The sequence below is a fragment of the Salvelinus fontinalis genome, chromosome 7, assembly GCF_029448725.1.
Source record: "Salvelinus fontinalis isolate EN_2023a chromosome 7, ASM2944872v1, whole genome shotgun sequence".
Taxonomy (NCBI): domain Eukaryota; kingdom Metazoa; phylum Chordata; class Actinopteri; order Salmoniformes; family Salmonidae; genus Salvelinus; species Salvelinus fontinalis.
In genome coordinates, this window is record NC_074671.1 from 28,841,653 (window position 1) to 28,849,811 (window position 8,159).

Genomic DNA, 8,159 nt, shown 5'->3' on the forward strand with positions numbered 1-8,159 from the left:
TTACTTGTGATTTCAACTTGAATGTGTTACTGTGTGTGTATGGTAATATCCATGTATTTAAGTGTCTTTCGCTGCCATGTGGATATCAGTAAAAACTTGAACTTGAAATAAGATAAGACAAGATGTAATTTTTTGTCCATTAGTGCAGAGAGATGAACCAACATTTTGTAAATAACTTATTGACCAACATCAGTTCAATTATTTGAATTCCATTTCGGTCAGGTTTATTCTGTGAGCTCAATGCGCACATTGTGCAGTTTCTCTGTAGATAAATCAGATCAAGCCCATACTGTGCGATGTAGTAATGAGTTGTAGTTTCCAACAGGCCAATATTCTACATAGTTTAACAGAAAACATGGTCATTAACTACAATGACCATAATCAATACCCCAGGCCTAGGTGTGAGGAGACATATTGTATTCTACAATTTGAGGAGGACTAAAAATGCTTTTCAGTCTCACTGACTCACCCAATGATCCGCAGCTTACTCGCTGGTGATAGCATATGAGAGAGAGAGAGAGAGAGAGAGAGAGAGAGAGAGAGAGAGAGAGAGAGAGAGAGAGAGAGAGAAGCTCGCTCTCTCTCTCTCTCTCTCTCGTTTTACTTTGTAAAACAATATTTTGAAGTTGATAAAAATATTTTGGTAGCCTACATCTGAAAGATTATTAGAGTCTTCTCTTTTCAGCAGGAGACATTTGCTTTCCAACCTGTGTTTTCCCGCGATTGTAAACTATTTGAAATATTGCGAAAGGCCAGTTTTGTCTGCATGCTGTTTGTTGACTGACATATTTGCTGCGCGTTCCCGACTGCAGGCTATGCCTTGTTATTGTGTTACACACTACAGCTAGGCTAGTTTTAAAAGAAGCTATTTATCCTCTGTGGCAAAATGTTAGGCTTTCTCATGGTGTAGTAGGCTATTCTGAATGATTTCATTTCTTTCTGAACAGACAGCAGTAACTCCCGAGTGGCGCAGCGGACCAAGGCACAGTGCTAGAGGCGTCACTACAGACCCTGGTTAGATTCCAAGCTGTATCACAACCAGCCGTGATTGGGAGTCCCATAGGGCGGCGCACAATTGGCCCAGCGTCGTCCGGGTTTGGGTTTGGTCGGGGTAGGCCGTCATTGTAAATAAGAACTTGCTAACTGACTTGCCTAGTTAAATAATGGTTAAATAAGAAAAAAGAAACTCTAACTTTGGCAAATTTATTTACATTTATCAGACATGCTGCAGCTCCTCCAGAAGCGTTCGCGTGGCTCTATAAGGAAATAAATGATGAAGTGCAATGCTGAAGAGATGAGAGTTTGCGGGGGGGGGGGGTTGTGTTTTGATTGTGTTTATTCAAATTGTTACATTGCAAAAAGTTCCATTTAATGTTTAATGCCACGAGAGGTACCGGATCCGGCCAAATAGATTCCGGAAGGAAACAGTCCAAAACTGAGCCGGATCCTGTTCCGGGCTCCTGCCTATAGCCCCCATATCTCCACAGTGCAGCTCCACCGTGGGCCCCACGGCAGGTCATATTGGGGCTGACCCAGCATGACAGCGTGTATGAGAGTAACCCTGCCTGACTCTGTGAGAGTCAGTGACTGTGAGGCTAATAACACACAGACCGGGTACGGCAGGGGAAAGAGGGACCTCAATTCTAACCCACGCAGAGTGAGGCTAGCTAGTGAGCAGGGTTGGGATTCAACAAGGCTTTGGTCAGCGTGACTGGTCACTGTGGCCCGGGGCATTCAAGTTGATATCCACATGTGTTATGAAAGAACAGACAGCGTAGGAAATAGCATAAGTGGCTCAAAAAATGAACTAGTAACTAAACTATATTTGTATCTATTCCTCTCATTAGTTATGTAGATTTGCTGTTCGCTAGGACAGAATTCTTCATTTATTACACATGTGATATTTAAGATTCATGATTCAAGAATGTAATACTTTAGTAACATAAAAAAAAACAAAAAATTGATTGGAATTTGATTTAGTGCGTCTCGTTAATGTAGTGCACCTGCATGTTGCAGACACAGTCCACATATTTTCAATTATGAGTGTCTACTCTCTTAGAAAAAAGGGCTCCAAGAGGGTTCTTTGGCTGTCCCCATAGGAAAATCATTTATTTCATGTTTTTATTTATTTTTCCTACGGGGACATCACCTTTTCTTTTAAGATTGTAATTGAGGAAACGGTGGGTCACACCACGCGGTGTAGAGCAGAGAGAAACCCAGGGCCGTGTGCCATATGGCACCATATTCCCTATTTAGTTTACTACTTTTGACCAGGGCTCTGGTCATAAGTAGTGCCCTATTTAGTAGATAGAGTGCCATTTGGGACGCAGCTCCAGTGTCACAGCGATCAGACAAATGACTCTCGGGTCTCAGGAGCAGACAGGGGTCGTCACCTCTGGCCAATTACAGCCCTCGCTCTTCCTCTCCGCACAGCAACACTCCCTCTGTAACTCTCTGACTCTCTTCATTTCTCCCTCTCACACACGCACTCTTCGGTCTTTCTCCGTCTCTCTCCCCATAGGCCGACATCTCTGTCTCTCTTACCTTCTCTATCGCTCATATTGTCCTCTTCCTCTTCCTTTCTTTCGCCCTCTTCCTCTCTTTCTCCCCCTTCTCTCTTGGTCTCTTACTCAAAGCGGGACCTGATCTCTCCCCTCTCCCTCCTCCCAAAAACAAGGATAACTTGTAATCCATTTACTCCACCCCTGTCAACAAATTCCCCCCAAAATAATCCTAAAAGACTTACAACCAGAGCTAGGTACTATCAAGGGAACGGAGGGCGAGAGAGAGGAGAGAGAATACACATGGGGCAGGGAAGGAGTGATAGCACTGAGACAGAGAAAAGAAAAGGAGAGCAGAACATACAGTACTGTACACAGGGGAGCGAGGAAGGGTAGAAGAGAGGAGAGAGGAGTAGAACTTGGTGTCACAGTGATTTTTTGGGGGTCTTTTGTCACGCAGGTGGCGCCTCAGGGGGTCCCTATGGCCTCGGTGACTGTGGCTGACAGACAAACGGGGCACCGTGTAAAACCTTAAAGAGGATTAACCCTGCCGGAGTGATTTAATGAGACCTGAACGTGGCGGGCACCGGAGAGCCCCGCTGATTGAACCGGGCCAGAGAGGCAGAGAGTCTGGCTCCCAGAGGCCCGACAGGCCCCAGCCGCACCGCTCAGCCTGCTCACACTGAGCCACATCAAAGCCGCCCCGGCTGGGGGAGTCGAGCTGAGGAGAGAGGGGGGGAGAGAGACGAGGAAGGAGAGGGGGAGGGCTGGACGGAGGAATCCCTTATCTCCTCCTGAGAGGATGCTGCTCTGCAGAGCGAGATTGTCTGGAGCTGCCACCTGTCCCAGCCATCTTTGAAGGCAACACTAAGCCTATGATGGGCCTGACCTCCTCGAGCTCCCATTCTTTTATGTCTCTCTTCATTTTCTGCTTTGTTACACCCCCCCCCCCCCCCCTCCTACTCTTCTCACTGGCACTTCTTCTCACCCCCGTTTTTGCCCTTCCATCTCTCTTTCTGACTCTCCCTCTCTCTTTCTTCCTCTCTCCTGTCCTCCTCCTCTCTGTCGTCTCGCTCTGCTGTAAGTCTCTCCCCTGTGGTACAGACAAGAGGATGTACTGTCGTCTACTTATTTGCCCCAGCCTCAACAGAGGTAACAGAGCTGAGAGGAAACATGTTAATTACCCAGCATGCCTCAGCCCTCTCCTCCCGTAGAACAATAGGTACAGTCCGTCCTCAGGAGAGATGGAGAGATGAAAGGGAGGGAGGGAGGGAAGCGTTTGGGGGGTTGGTTGAAGGGATAAAGGTGCTAATCTTGTAGCTAACGCTATGAGAAAAGGGACACGAATCGCTGCTCTACAAGACCGGCGGTGAGATTTGCATAGAGTGAACAAACATATAGGCGGTCACGAATTGAGTGTGACTCTCCCACTCCACACCAAGTGATTATCCCACTGCTGCCACTTCAGGAGGGAGAGAAAAGGAAGGCACAAGATGTCATGGTTTAAAAACCAGCAGGAGGAGGAAGAGAAAGACCCATGAGCCTCTATGTTGTCCGTACATGAGCTCACGTCTTTATGGTCTCTGCGTTGAAGACGCGGTATTGTTGTTTCTGGTGGTGTTAGTGCTGGTGGTGGCGTATCCTTACGGACAGTCCAAAAAACAAGTCTTCGTGTTTAAGCCTTCGCTACTTCAAAGCACGCCTATTGTTTTGGACATGTGATGCCTCTGTGTGTCTACCGACCGATTAGCCATTCCTCATTCGACGCTGGGGTCCAAAACACAGACAGATGTTGCAAGAATGATATCCAAAAATGCTGAATATTCATTTCTTAAATAAATATTTTTCATTTATTTTCCAGCCACTCCAAATTAATCTTGGCATTGTTAAAAAATGGAATTTTACGCACGTTCTTGGGCTCTGAGATATTAAGAGAAACCACAAGAAAGTCTGACCTTCACTCAGAGCGAACGTGGCGTTCCTTAACTACTTCAAACTTTGCCTAACCCCTTCAATCATCAAACGGCCTACAAACGGCACATGCATGCGAGAATATGGCCTATCTTACACTGCGAGATTCCTCTAATAAGCTGTATAAAAGAGGATCACGGGCGATTATCCCCCGTGTGTTGGACTGCGAGGCTAATTCAAGAGCTGCCCGGCCATGGTTCTCTTTCTTGATGAAAGGTGGTGGATTGAAGAGACTCCTTTCCATCGCCTGCAGGGCGCCCCCGGGCACCCCCCGGTTCCTCTCACCCCCCCACCCCCCCTTCTTGCCCCCCTGTGCCCCACTAGGGGGTTTCACCAGGACCGCCCGCCGCTCCAGAAGCCAATATTGAAACAATCACAAAGACTTGCCCTCGATCACCCTTGAAACGGGCACGTGTCTCCCCACGCTTCCTCGTGCTCCTCTGTAGTCTAATGTCTGTGGGGAGGAGAGCTTGAACCTGTGTCGCCAAGACTCGTGATGAAGAAGCCAATGTGGAACCCAGAAAGTTGGCCTCTTTGAATGGGTTGTCAGAGAAAACATTATTATAAATGACTTTTTCCAGTTTTTTTCGTTTTCGTTTTTTTTCTGTGGCAGGAAAGCTTTCCTACAGTTCCTGTACGGCCTATATGTGTGACTCTGAATCAGAGAGTGCAGTAACGCAGTCATTAACTGTACAGAGCCGGGTCCATTGTGGTGCAGATCACATTGGGGTCTTGTGACAGCCAGCTCATTCACTTCAGTGGTCAGCTACTGCGCTTGAATATTGAGGCAGACAGACTGACATGGGCTGAGTCTTTGTCTCGCCTCGCCGTGCTATGGACCTGTAGACCTGAAATATCCTCTGCAAAGCAGCCATGGAGGTTAACCTAACCTAACCCCTGTCTGGGGCTGGAGATCACCAGACCACTACCACTGCATAAACCCTGGGTCTGGTTGAGTGCTGGCTGGGCTCTCCTTCCCCTCTCCCAGTGCTCTGGGTCTTCACAATCCCAGGTAATGGGTCACTTCAGCCAGGGCTTTGACTACAAAGAGCAGGGTTACAGGGATACAGCCTGGCGGTATCCAGACGACGCACTACACCAGCCATAGATCTCTACTGTACTTCCACCTTGCTATTTGTTTTAGAAGCCCTGGTCTAAGAGGTCTCAGAGGTGAGACATGGACAAGGCTTTGGTGTGAGGATTACCAGCTGGAGGTTCTTGGCCTTGGATCCTGATTCCAGACAGCAGACTATTACGCTGATATGTTCCCTCTTCTACTTCAGCTATAAGAGTCTGTCTCGGTCCACACAATGACCTAGTCATCACAGACACACACGCAACCACCAAACAGCCTTGGTTGTTAAGGAACCAACCAACATACTTAAGGATTGTTTCAACAGCTTAGTGCTTTTCCTTCCCTCCCCAGTCGCCTTCCTTTGACAAAACATCTTCTGATGTTTCAATACTGTTTGGATTGGTAATGAACATAAGAAAGCCGACCATTGAAGAGGATACGCTTCACGATCCCGTAACGGGAACTGTTTTGACTGGCCGAGGAGGAAGGGGCAAACGAGTGTTTAAGAAAAAGACAAACACTTGAAGGAAGAAGAGGGATCCCGGAGGAGGGAGAGAGCGGAGACGACGGACGGATCTCCAGCAAGTGTTCCACTGTTGCTGAGGACCACTGACCCGCTAATCAGCCCACAATGTAAACAGATGTCGCTAGCGCCGCCGCCCGCCGCACTAACGTCCTCACAATACACACGTTCTCGTAATACAGAAATCTTTAAAAAAGAAAACAAGTCTCTCTCTCTTTCTTATTAATCCTCCTCCCCAATCCTTCCTCCTCCTTATCCAGGCGAAAGCCCCACGTATTAGTGTTGTGGTAAGCAGGATATGGACTCTTAGTGCTTACTCTCCAGTGTTTGCCCAAGAAAAGCGGCTAAGAAGCTAGGCATCACCGCGATTTAGCTAATGCACACAATAGGGCCTATTTTTCCTTAATGCCTCCTCCTTTATGTGGACAAGTGGGTGTAAAGATGAGAGTAAACACAAACATCAGAGTCTTATAGGCCTCAGACAGGGGAGTGGGAGAGAGCACAGAAGGGGCTGCTTGAAAAGGAAAGATTTGCGAAGAGAAGCAGCGACCTCTAAAAAGAACACAAACTCCACTCCCCCTCCTCCTCCGACCCCCAGTATCCACCCTCCTCTTCTTCTCAACACCCACCACAACGCGTATCACCACCGCAGCTATGACCATGACGACCCGGCAGTCCAGGTGCGCTTGAGGCTGCAGGTGTTGGCGCGTTTAGCCGCATTAAGCACTGACAGTACGACGGAGGGAAGAGTAATCGCATTTACCTGGTTGTCGGCCGCAGCCAGGCCGTGCGGCGCCCCGCGCTCTGCAAGCACAGCACAAAGACCCATGCTCCCCTCTCCATCACCCTCACAGGCACAACATACACCTGGGATACATTTAGGGAGGTGACAGTCAGTCAGAGACCCCATGGGAGAGGTGTTGGGGGAGTGGACCGTGGAAGTAGGTTTGGGAGGGGTTCAATCAAGCACAGGGTCAATGTTCTTCACACCTCTGGGGTTAGTGGTGGTGGTGGTGTGGCAGAGCCATTGGGCTCCGTGTTCAAAGGGGCTGGAGGCTGCTTTGGGGGGGGGGGGGGGTTCTTGCCCTTTCCTGACCCCCAGACTGAAGGCACCATGAGGGGCTGAGGTGGAGGCTCTGGAGCCTGGTCCTGGGTCTTGCCTGGGTCCAATCAGAGAGAATGGGACTGGGCCGACCGGCAGGCGCCTTCAGGGACACCTCGTGTTCCCCACACCTGGTACCAGAGGAAGCCATTTTACACAGCCCCCCGGCCTGCTCTCTTCTCTGACCTCTGGTCGTAATTCTTTCTGAACTGAGTCAGGGTCAGGGCACGTCCCAAGGACATCCATTTACTTTACACTCCGCCCTCCGAGGAAAAAACGACTGTCTTCACATTTCAGCATGTACTCCAGTTGTACTTTTCTACTGAACTTCACTTGAACTTAGTCATCTCAATTCGGTAAAATAATTGCCTGTGTGCTAAAACATTGGGATGGAATTGATACTTTTATCAATTTCTGAGTCCAAGAAAGAGAGTGAGAGCGAGAGAGAGAGAAAGAAAGAGAGAGAAACAGAACGGGGGGGGGCTATAGCACCAGTCATCTCTCTATCCACTCTGCCCTCTGCCTGGTCTGATTGCTGTCCTGCGGCCCAGGAGGCCCCCAAGTGGAAAGAATGGAGCCCTTTGAGGCTCTACGACCCCTTTGACTTTTCCTGCTTCTTCTGAACTCTCCATTTCAGACTCTGACTTTTACGCATGACCCTGAGGCTCTGCCACCCCTTACTGTGACCCCCAACCACCCCCACCCACCCATCCCCCCAAGCCCTCGCCCCTAGTTCCCCTTGGCTTCAGTGGGCTTAAACCCCCTACCCCAAGTGCTCACCCCCAGTGCTCACACACACACACACTCACAATCAAAAGTGGCAGTCCTGCTGAGCTAAGACCGGGCTGTAATCGACAGTAATGTTCTGCTTGCGAGGATCCTGTCCACTATACCAATGAACAGAGCCAGGGCCTGACTTTAAGTAACCTTTCAGATTAGTACTGTAGCTCTGTGGTGGATGGAAGCACCAGTGCACAAAGGAGACGC